Source organism: Nomascus leucogenys, chromosome 4 (genome assembly GCF_006542625.1).
Source record: "Nomascus leucogenys isolate Asia chromosome 4, Asia_NLE_v1, whole genome shotgun sequence".
NCBI classification, from domain to species: domain Eukaryota; kingdom Metazoa; phylum Chordata; class Mammalia; order Primates; family Hylobatidae; genus Nomascus; species Nomascus leucogenys.
In genome coordinates this window covers 33573858-33586375 of record NC_044384.1, presented here as the reverse complement: position 1 = coordinate 33586375, position 12518 = coordinate 33573858, and the positions used below count along the sequence as shown (strand labels likewise).

Below are 12518 nucleotides of genomic sequence, written 5' to 3'. Positions count from 1 at the left end.
GTTGGCAGGTGTTTTTTTTTTCCCCTAGATCTCCTTTTCACTAGTGGTGTAAGCTACTGTGAGGGTCCCAACTCATGGCAGGAATATCAGATCTAGTTTTCTTTTTTTCTTTTCTTTTTTTTTTTTTTTTTTTGAGACCGAGTCTCACTCTGTTACCCAGGCTGGAATGCAGTGGAGTGATCTCTGCTCACTGCAGCCTCTGCCTCCTGGGTTCACGTGATTCTCCTCCTTCAGCCTCCTGAGTAGCTGGGATTACAGGCGCACGCCACTACGCCTGGCTAACTTTTGTATTTTTAGTAGAGATGGGGTTTTGCCATGTTGGCCAAGATGGTCTCGAACTCCTGACTTCAGGTGATCCACCTTCCTCAGCCTCCCAAAGTGCTGGGATTACAGGCGTGAGCCACCATGCCTGGCCTAGATCTAGTTTTCTTAACTTTGCCCTGGCCTAAAGCTTAATCTTCTGTTCTCAAGCTAGTATGGTATTTGCTCCCAGGACAACTCTAGTATTTCTAGGTTGTTTTATATCCAATTTTTAGCTCACTGTTGTGTCTGTGTTGGGAGGTACACTTTGAGTTTTTCTTACTTTGTTGATAGTTCGCAAAATATTAAAAATGTTGTAATTTCCTCAGGATCTGGTTGCCCTTTTTGGGTAGCATGCACACTAGCTGAAAAGTGCCCTACTAGCACCCATGTACTTGTAGCATAGAAAAGGCATTCAGCATAGGAAAGGCATTTATTTGTGTGTAGTTAGCATGAGCTAGGCACTTTAGTTAAGGATTAAATAAGATATTCTCAAATAACTGCCACATTAGTGTCATTGGAGGGATTATAGAGAAGGAAGAGACTATATTTGTTTGGAGAGATTGTGTGGACTATATTTGTGTGGAGAGGCTGAGGAAGTTGGATCACCTGAGGTCAGGAGTTTGAGACCAGCCTGACCAACATGGCGAAACCACATCTCTACTAAAAATACAAAAATTAGCTGGGCATAGTGGCGGGTGCCTGTAATCCCGGCTACTCAGAAGGCTGAAGGAGGAGAATCGCTTGATCCCAGGAGACAGAGGTTGCAGTGAGCAGAGATGGCTCCACTGCATTCCAGCCTGGGTAACAGAGGGAGACTCGGTCTCAAAAAAAAAAGAAAAGAAAAGAAAACTAGATCTGATATTCCTGCCATTTTCTTTTCTGTTGGAGACTGAAATAGAAATATGTAGATCATGTGTCTTCTAGATATGATGGACTTGGAGAGAATACTGTTTTACTTCCACCAGAATGACTAAAATAAATGCCTGAAACAAACAAAAAACCAACCATGCTAGTGTTGGTAAAGCATGAAAAAAAAAACAGAGACTCTCAGACATTGTTGGCAGGAGGACAAATTGATGGAAGCATTTGGGAAAACTTTCTAGTAAAGCTGAACATAAGCATATTCTATGACTTAATCTGGGAGTTGTATTAACTCCTGAGTATATATACAACAGAAACATGTGCAAACATGCACAAGAAGACATGTATGAAACTTTTCATGAATGCATTGCTCATGATGTGTCCCAAACTGAAAAAATCACAAATGTCTGTCGAGTAGAATGGATAGATAAATTGTGATATAGTTATACACTGGACTTTGGTAAGATTCCATTAATCATGGTCCTTTCTTACAATCTAAGTCTACAGGAAGTTGTTAACAATCAAAAAAGAGCATTTCGAGAAGAAATGTTTTCTGTGTTTTACGAGTATGTCTTATTTCCCTCCAAAAATAATTCCTTGCCTATCAGTTTATATATGAAAAGAATTGGTTCACGTCTTTTGAACTTTAATTTCTGTTAAAGTCTCTTCTGTGTTCACTGTGGTTTTTCCCTGGATGAATTGATGTATTTAGCCGTCATCTGTCCTTATATCAATGATGTCAAAATCTGTATTTCTGTATTTTTGAGACCTGTGGGCTGTTTTGTTTTGTTTTGTATTTTTGAGACAGGGTCTTATTCTGTTGCCCAGGCGGGCATTATTTAATTCAGTGGCGCAGTCATGGCTCACTGCAGCCTTGACCCCGTGGGCTCACACCATCCTCCTACCTTAGCCTCCCTAGTAGCTGGTACTACAGGCGTGTGCTACCATGCTTGGCTAATTTTTTTGTATTTTTTTCTATAGGTGGGATTTTGCCATGTTTCCCAGGCTGGTTTTTAACTCCTGGACTGAAGCGATCCTCCCACCTCTGCCTCCCAAAGTGCTGGGATTACAGGCATGAGCCACTGCCCCCAGTAGAGACCTGTGTTATGAGGATTATCCAGTCCAAATCCAAGTTGATTATTTCTCTACCACCAAACTTTTGTTTTTCTTTTTTTTCTTTGCTCTGTGTCCTAGGCTGGAGTGCAGTGCCATGATCATGGCTCACTGCAGCCTCAACCTCCGAGGCTCAAGTGATCCTCCCACCTCAGTTCCCTGAGTAGCTGAGACTACAAGCATGCACCATGACACACGGCTAATTTTTAAATTTTTTGTAGATATGGAGTCTAACTGTTCCCCAGGCTGGTCTGGAACTCCTGGCCTTAAGAGATCCTCCTCTCATCTCTACCTCCCAAAGTGCCGGGATTATAGGGGTGAGCCGCTGCTTGGCTTCTACCACCAAACTTTTTACTCTTCCTGTAGTCTACCTGTGGTCACCCAAAGAGTGGTCTTCAGCCCCATTTTTTCTCTTTTAGAGAACTTCCCTGATCTGTGATGAAACCTTGTTTCCTCTCTCTTTAAAATATCTTCTCTCAAATCTGACTTTACTGATACTGTTTGATCTCATTTATGGGTAATTTAAATAATCATTTCATCTCAGACATTAAACACTAACTCTTTGAGAATCACTCAACTGAGTTGTTGGGGATACTTAAAACACAGTCCTTGTTTTGTTTTCTTCCCCCTGCTATCAAACATTGAATTTATTTCTTTTACCTTACCGTATGTTTGTACCTTTTAACCTACTTCTCTTCATTCTCCTCCTCTCTCTGCCACAGACCTTTTTTTTATTTTTATTTTTTTGAGACAGGGCCTCACTCTGTCACCCAGGCTGGAGTGCAGTGGCATAATCACAGCTCACTGCAGCCTTGACCTCCCAGGCTCAAGCCATCTTCCCACCTCAGCCTCCCAAGTAGCTGGGCTACAGGCATGCGCCACCATGCCCAACTAATTTTTAAATTTTTTGTAGAGACAGGGTCTCACTGTGTTGCCCAGGCTGGTCTTGAACTCTTGGGTTCAAGTGATCCTCCCACTTTGATTTCCCAAAGTGCTGGGATTACAGGCATAAGCCACTGCACCTGGTCAATTCTTACTGATTTCGGTGTACACATAAGTGATCCTTCTGACACTACTCAGTAAGTTCCGTGAGGAACTCTCCTGTAAGATTTTGTTCACTACCTTACCTCAGTCACCTACTTCCATGGTTGTACCTAACCAGTGCTTTTTGAACTACCCATTGTGAAGGACCAGTATATTTTTATTTCTAGTCCACTGTGGATTGATTATTTTATAACATATGATAAAAATTGATTACTAGGAAGTTGAAGTACTGATTTTGATTGTTGTAACAATATAAAGTTGCTCTAAGTTTCTCAGTAATTACTCAGTTTCTATACTTTTTTTTTTTTTTTTTTTTTGAGACGGAGTCTAGCTCTGTCACCCAGGCTAGAGTGCAGTGGTGTGGTCTCGGCTCAGTGCAACTTCTGCCTTCTGGGTTCAAGCCATTCTCCCGCCTCAGCCTCCCGAGTAGCTGGGATTATGGTGCGTGCCGCAGTGCTCGGCTAATTTTTGTATTTTCAGTAGAGACAGGGTTTCACCATGTTGGCTAGGCTGGTCTTGAACTCCTGACTTCGTGATCCACCTGCCGTGTCCTCCCAAAGTGCTGGGATTACAGGCGTGAGCCACGGCGCCTGGCCTTCTTTTTTTTTTTTTTTTTTTTTTTTTTATTAATTTTTTTTGCACACAAAAACAATAAACATTTTCTAAAAATACATACAAACAAAAAGATGCGTATCAAACATATTAGGAAGGTTACACATGGGAAGTCGGGGAATAGAAATGGGGGGTGGGAGTTAAAATAAGGTAGAGAGGGACTTTATGTGGATCAGTGATAATAACTCAATCCTCTATTTGACAAAGAAGAGGGAGAAGGAAGAGGAAGAAAAAGAAAGTGGGATAAAGGATCAGAAAGGGAGGAAAATAGAAAAAATTAGAGTATGACTCCAGGGTAGACCTGTTTTGTTGTCACTGAGTTGGTTGGTTGGTTTGTCTGTTGTATTTTTCATGTTTCGCCAAGTTGGCCAGACTGGTCTCGAACTCCTAGCCCGAAGTGATCAACCCGCCTCGCCCCCCAGAGTGCCGGGACCACAGGTGTGAGCCACCACGTCCAGCCCCCACATTGCTTCTGGCCTCCATGGTAGACCTCCCAGACGGAGCGGCCGGGCAGAGGTGCTCCTCACTTCTTCCCAGACACGGGGCGGCCGGGCAGAGGCGCTCCTCACTTCCCAGACGGGGCGGCCAGGGCGCCTGGCCTTCTATACTTCTTTCACTGCAGGTGGACATTGATTTACAGACAACACTTTCAGTAGCATTGTTTTAGATCCTGTCAGTTATCAATAACTGTAACCCTTCCATAATCTGTTTCATTCACAACACTCTTGGATTCTATCTTTCTAGCTCATTCTTTACAGTACCCTGATTTCAGCATTCTTTGGCTCTGTTGGGATGTCCATTCCATTGGCCTACCCCACTTTTACTGCTCTGTACTTTCTTGATGTGATCATTAGAATGATTTCCTTGCATACACTCTTGCTTCTTTTTTGCTTCGTTCTACTTGTTGGGCAAAACTAAAATTCTGGTTAAATCCAACCTTTACCTTCTCTGCACTTGGATTTATGCAGCTGAACTTGAAAGGAGAAAAAACATACCTATATACCAGTCTTTAAGTTCATGGCTACAATCCTTAGAGTGGGCCCTTACTATTGCCTGGAAGTTGTATTATACTATGTTGTACTTCCCTGGTTCCTTCACTTTCCTGGTACTGTTTCACACCTAGTCCTCTGATCAACTTCAGTATTACCTCATTCATCCTCACCTTAAGTGATGACCTTGCTTTATGCCTTAAGAAATTTGCAATCCAGAGAAAACATACACAGATTCTTATAATGTTTATTATTAGTCCATGCAAAATTAGAATTATGCCTTTTTTCTTGATAATACTTTTGGTGTTAGGGTCTGTTTTGCGTATTACAAGTAGAGATAAATCAGCTGGGATGGTAGTTGATTATATGATTTTCTGTTCTTAAATCTTTTTTTTTTTTTTTGAGATGAAGTCTCGCTCTGTCACCAGGCTAGAGTGCAGTGGTGTGATCTTGGCTCACTGCAGCCTCTGCCTCCCAGGTTCAAGCGGTTCTCCTGCCTCAGCCCCCGAGTAGCTGGGATTACAGGCATGTGCCACCTTGCCCAGCTAATTTTTATGTTTTTAGTAGAGACGGGGTTTTACCATGTTGGCCAGGATGGTCTCGATCTCTTGACCTTCTGATCCATCCACCCCGGCCTCCCAAATGCTGGGATTACAGGCATGAGCCACCATGCCCGGCTCTGTTCTTAAATCTTTAATGTGTCCTTATGTATGTGGAATGGACATCAGACAGTTACAGTATACAGTTACTTAACTAAAATTGTGCAAAGTACTGTGAAGGAGGATAATGTGGGTAATATGCATTTCATAGGGGTAGTATTAGTATGTAATTTTATCAAAGGCTAAAAATATTAGCCTGTATCATTACCAAAGGGTTATTCTAATTTCTGAAGGGTAGCCAGCAAGAGGATAGGTACAAAATGAAAATGACTGTGAAAGGCCAGAGATCTGGAAAAAACACTTTTTATGTGCCATTCTTGGTAGTTGGAGGGAGCTAGGGTGTGAGTGGTCCAAGATGAAAACTAGAAAGGTGGGGAGGGGTTTTGAGCAGGAGAAAGCAATCACATTTTCCCTCTTAAGTTTGTGTTAATGGTCCCATAGTTTGGAAATTGAGCATTGTGAATTGTTCTGACTATATGAATTATTATACTCAGCAGTTTTAATCTCTGTCAGATTCTCTGTAGCAGATGTTATAATACTTCTCCATTTTTTTTTTTTACAAACCCCCAAGCCTGCCTTCTTTTTCACTTTGTATTAAGCTTTGCTGACCAAGAAGGAGGTCTGATATGAACTTTCTAAACTTTTCCAGATTTTCACAAGTAGCCTCATTCAGCTTTATACTTTATAGTCCCTCTCTCCTGTTTGAGCACTGTATACTGCTTAAATTCCATGGTTTAACTCTTTGAGCTGTACGCATCTTTTGTCATGTTAGTTTCTTAAAGAGTACAAGGGCTAAAAAGTGAATTCATTTTCATTGTCCATAATTAACAACCTGTTTTTTTTGTTTTGTTTTGTTTTTTTAAAGATGGAGTCTCACTCTGTCACTCAGGCTGGAGTGAGTGGCGTGGTCTTGGCTCACTACAACCTCCGCCTCCCGGGTTCAAGTGATTCTTCCACCTCAGCTTCCCGAGTAGCTTGGACTACAGGCGTCCGCCACCACACCCGGCTAATTTTTGTGTTTTTAATAGAGACGGGGTTTCACTAGGTTGGCCAGGCTGGTCTTGAACCCCTAACCTCGTAATCCACCTGCCTCGGCCTCCCAAAGTGCTGGGATTACAGGCGTGAGCCACCGTGCCTGGCCAACAACCTGTTTTTTCAGATTATTGCATATAATCTATTTTCCTCCACATTCACCACTGATCAAAAAGCAATATTTAATCCCCTTTTAAAGGGAGAGAAAAACATCAGATAAATCTCAACTTTCCTTTACCCATCCTCCTCTACCCTACCTTCTAGTACTTAAAAAAAATACTTTGTCTCATAAAGATAACATATTTACCTTGTAGAAATATTGTTCTGCCTGCTGTGTAGAGAACAGGTTGGTGCACAGGAGAAAGATTGAGTTTGAAGAGACAGGTGATGATAGTCAGTACTATTGAAAATAAATGATGGAGGTTGTGTCTAGAGTGGTGACAGCGGATATGGAGAATAGTGGACAGACTAGAAAACTATTAAGGAGGTGGGATTGATAGCAGTTAGTGAATGATGGATGTGTTAAATGATGGGATGCAGTGAGCAAAGAAGAAGGCATTGTCAAGGATAACTCAGGCTTTTGACATGAGCAACTGAGATAATAGCAATAGTAGTGCTATTTACTGAGCTAGAGAAAGCCAGAGGAGGAGCAGAGTAGGGTAGACCAGAGATGATCTGGATTTGGATATGATGTGATTGTGGTACCTTTCCAAAATCTAAATACAGATGTCAACTGGGTATTTGGGTGGACTGGTATAGAGCTCAGAGATCTGAGTTGGAGAAATAAAATTACTAGTCTAGGGATGGTACTGGAAAATGTGGGTTTAGAAGAGCTCACTTTGGGCCAGGCATGGTGGCTCACACCTGTAATCCTAGCACTTTGGGAGGCCAACGTGGGTCGATCACTTGAACTCAGGAGTCTGTAAGCAGCCTGGGCAACATGGTGAAACCCCGTCTCTACAAAAAATACAAAAATTAGCCAGGCATGGTGGCTTTTGCCTCAGCTACTTGAGGGGGCTGAGGCGGGAGGATCACTTGAGCCAAGGAGGCAGAGGTTACAGTGAGCCACGATGGCGCCCCTGCACTCTAGCCTGGGCGACAGAGTGAGACCCTGTCTTTAAAAAAAAAAAAAAAACAAACCTCACGTTGGTGGATGGGAAAAGGACCTAGACCTAGGATTAAATCGTGAGATTTGGTAGAGGAAGTTAAGCCTACAAAGTAGATTGGGAAGGACCAGCCAGAAGAATAGAGAAACCTTGAACCAAAGAAAGGCATTAATTGGTTTAAAGAGCAGAGAGAGTCGTCAGGCATAAAATGCTGCTTAAATATTAAGTAAGATTAGGGCCAAAATATGTTAGATTTAGAGATAGGGAGGTCATTAATGACCCTGGTAATAAATGTTCCACTGGTTTTTTTGCTTTTGTGTTTATTTTTTGAGACAGGGTCTTGCTCTGTTACCCAGCCTGGAACATACTGTTGCAAACACGGCTCATGACAGCCCTGTCCCCCTGGGCTGAAGGCATCCTCCTTGCTCAGCCTCCCCGGTAGCTGGAACCACAGCATGAGCCACCATGCTCAGCTAATTTTTAAATTTTTTGTAGAGATGGGGTCTTGCCATGTTGCCTAGGCTTGTTCCACTGATTTGATAAAAGGAGATGTCAGGTTGGATTGGGTTGCAGAAGGGAGTGTGAGAGTTAAGGAAATAGAAGTTTATACAGCTCTCATAAAAAGATTGACTGTGAAAGAAGAGCATGATACCTGGAGAGGGAGATGTGAGATTGAAGGTGATAGGTCAAAGGAGGATTTCAGAAATGAATGAATGGTCCAGTTGGGTGTGGCAGGTGGATGAGAGCCAAGGAATAATCAATAATGTAAGATTCTAGGGAAATGAGAAGGGGATGAGCTCTAGTACTCATGTAGAGGAGGTTGCATTTAGATTGGAGGGAAGAACAGCATGGGGGAAAGTGCTGTTCTAGTAGAAAAAATGTTGTGTATTTATTACTTCACTGAATATAAATTTACTGTCAACATTAACCCAGAGGGTTGATAGCCTTTTATGCCATTTATGTGATGCAATTCCTATTTGACAATTATATCATTTTATACTGCTAGCTACTTGACTGTTCCTACCAGAAAAACCTATTTTTTTCCCCTTGACCAAAAACAATATATGCAGTAAATAATCTAGTCATGTGGAAAGATTAATCTTTATGTATGACATCATTTCCCCCTGTGGTTAGGGCACTTCGTTTTTATTCCACTGAAGGGAGTTTAGTCAGAGCTTATATTTTCACTTTCTGTGACTTTTTTCTCCTGTATTTAATTAACTATAGCAAAATTCCACTATAGGTAGAAAGCATAGTAGAATTTATTGACTAAACTTGACCCAAAGAGTAGTCTAGTGTAATGGCCCAAGAAAAGCACAACTTCTTTTTCTTCAGAAGATTTTTATGTCAGAGTGGATTTTTGAATAGATAATGCTTGTATACGTTACAAATTCAAGAGATACAAAACTGCATACAGCACTGTCCTCTCCTGTTCCCTTATTCACCTGCTTTCCTTCCCAACTGGTATTAATATTTTCTTAAATATCTTTCCAGAGTCTATGCATCTACAGATAAACTCATATAAATATAGTTTTGTTATTTATTTACATAAATGCTATGATGTATCTTTTTTCATTAAAATTGCATGAGAACTGTTTCTTACCTCTCTATATAAAGTGCTTTCTCATTTTTTTATTGGCCACATTGTATGAACATACCATGATGAGCTAACTTTTGTCCTATTTGTGGTCAATACTAGTCTTTTGTGATTGATTTGAGCATATTTAAGTGGTTTTGACTGCAATACTGGTTACTAATTTAGGTAGTAGAAATTAAATCTCAGTTAACACTCGAATTTATGGAACTTGAAAGATAATCATTAAATTGAATGATGTGCCATATTGTCATTTTTTTTTTAACAGGGAAAAACAATCTAGATTTACTTGTGTATCCACACAGCTTATTTCTTGAGGAAACAAGAGTTGTATGGTCATTTTAACAAATTTACTTTTTAGTCTGATGCTGTATTATGTACTTCGAAAATATCCAGTGCTGCCTTCTTTCACGAATTGAGACTTTTGATGCTTGTCCTATATAGCTGACATTAATTCCATCTGAGTATATTTTCTCAGATATTTTAGCTTTAAGAAGAATTTTTTTTTTTTTTTTTTTTTTTTGGAGATGGAGTCTCACTCTGTCGCCCAGGCTGGAGTGCAGTGGCGGGACCTCGGCTCGCTGCAAGCTCCACCTCCCGGGTTCAAGTGATTCTCCTGCTTCAGTCTCCTAAGTAGCTGAGATTACAGGTGCCTGCCACCATGCCCGGCTCATTTTTGTATTTTTAATAGAGATGGGGTTCGACCATCTCAGTCAGGCTGGTCTTGAACTCCTGATCTCGTGATCCACCTGCCTCGGCCTCCCAAAGTGCTGGGAATACAAGCGTGAGCCACCGCGCCCAGCCTTAAGAATAATCTTTATTCCAGAATATACAACTTGAATCTCCATAATAGAATTAACTCTCATTTTTATTCAGTTGGAAAATCTTGGTCCCCCCCACTGCTAAATTTGACTGGCTTAAAAAATAGAACTTGGGTTTATTCCTCATACCTGGGGGTATTTTGTATCTGTGAATATTTTATTTCGTGTTTGTATTGACAGCATGCTTTATTTGTAACGGTCTCCTTTGGTTTAACTGTTACTCCCTCTGTTGGCTTTCAGAGGTGTTACATTTTTTTGTAATGGTGCCAGAAAAAATATTTATGCTGATTTTCACTTAGCCTCCAACATTAGTATTATAATTGATACAAATACGCTTGTGAAGTAGGCTACACACAAGATTGTTTTATTTATTTTTTATTTATTTTATTTTTTTTTTTGAGATGGAGTCTTGCTCTGTCACCCAGGCTGGATCGCAGTGGTGCGATCTTGGCTCACTGCAACCTCCGCCTCTCAGGTTCAAGCGGTTCTTTTGCCTCAGCCTCCTGAGTAGCTGGGACTACAGGCACTCGCCACCATGCCTGGCCAATTTTTGTATTTTTAGTAGAAATGGGGTTTCACCATGTTGGCCACACTGGTCTCGAACTTCCGACCTCAGGTGATCCACTCACCTCTGCCTCCCAAAGTGCTGGGATAACAGGTGTGAGCCACCACTCCTGGCCTACGATTGTTTTAAATTAACAAATGTTTCAGTGGCCATGAATGTTCTGGTTTCCATGAATGAGTTAAGGAAACTTAATCAGAATGCCTGTTTTATCAACAGCTGAGAACAGGGCTATGAAAAACAAAACAGGTATATAGAATATTTATGTTTGTATTAAGCAAAAAGTGGGCTTGGCATGTTAGATCTGTTTTAAAGGATTTTTCAAATATTTCCTGGTTTTTGTCTGCTGTAGATTGAACTATCAAGGTAACTTGATGGAGTGAGATGATGGAGATGCCATATTGCACCTAGCCTACTGTATAGAATAACGGTTATGTGTGTCTGTGACCTATGGACATGATAGTTGCTTTCTGTAATGTAACACATATAGGGCAAGGTATTTACTTGCTTTCCATATTTAGCATCCTCTTTTAAAACCACCAGATTTTCAATAGGTTCTTGGAAACCACGACTTTAAATGGAACAAGATACTGCTGGTCTTTGAATGATGTTCTTTAGTTATAAGGTTAATGAGAAAAATTGGTTTTGTTAAATGTCATTTCACTTAAAGTCTCAGTTTCCAAGAACCTGCTGACAATGTTAAGTAAGGTCTTAACTGTATAGGTCATCAGCTTTTGAGGTTAAATATTATGTCCTGTACCTGAATGGTTAATTGGAGTTGTATCACTCACAGTGGTGGTAGAGCGTTAGGTTCTAACTTTAGCATACAAAGTGTAAAATGGGTGTAGAGTATTTTCTCTTAAACCCCTTAATTCATTCACAGAATATACTAGGCTTTCTGGGTTCTGTATTTAGTGACCATTGTGGATAAAACATCTATTTGAACACAGACTCACATTCAGCATGATGAGGTATGTGGGAGCTAGTTAGGATTGAGGAAGCATCAGATTCTGGCCTTTCATCTTAATGCTTCACTAGAGCAACTCCTATTGAGGGGACTGCAGACAAGTTGGATGCATAGTATTTGGTTGCTCATTTGCCAAATGCATGTAGTTGGAGTGTGTTTGTGTTTTTGTTTTTTAAACATAAGTGTAGCCAGGCACAGTGGCTTACTCCTGTAATCCCAGCAGTTTGGGAGGCCACAGTGGGTGGATCACTTGAGCTCAGGAGTTCGAGACCAGCCTGGGCAACATGGTGAAATCCTGTCTCTACAAAAAATACAAAAATAGCTGGGTGTGGTGCAGTGCGCCTGTAGTCCCAGCCATTTGGAAGGCTGAGGCAAGAGAATTGCTTGAGCCAGGGCAACGGAGGTTGCAGTGAGCTGAGATTGCACCATTGCACTCCAGCCTGGGTGGCAGAGTGAGACCCTGTCTCAAAAACAAACAAACAAACAAAAACATTTGATGTTTCTCTATTGTAACTCCCCTCCTTTCTTTTTGGATTTGAATGTATTCTGTATTGTAACTCCATTATAATTCTCTATTGTAACTCTATTGTAATTCTCTATTGTAACTCCACCTCCTTTCTTTTTGGATTTGAATGTAAAAGTAGTCATTCCAGGTAATGCATTTCTAGACTAGTTTTAAAGCATTCTTTTTCATTTATATCAAAGTCAATGAATGCATATTAATTATATCAGAGTTTTGAAGATTTCTTTCTAGAACACTTTAAATAAAATTGTAAACTTGAAAATGTTTGTTACATGTTGGCCCTGCAAGTTAGAGGATTAATATTATGGCATTTTTAATAGCCCAGTATGCTT

The 12518-nt window shown here is 40.7% G+C and overlaps 1 protein-coding gene across 2 annotated transcripts in view; it reads left to right on the top strand.

Moving 5' to 3' along the window:
- C4H18orf25 (chromosome 4 C18orf25 homolog) overlaps positions 1 to 12518 on the top strand; it is a 94428-nt gene that overhangs the window by 30363 nt on the left and 51547 nt on the right. The window lies entirely within an intron of this gene.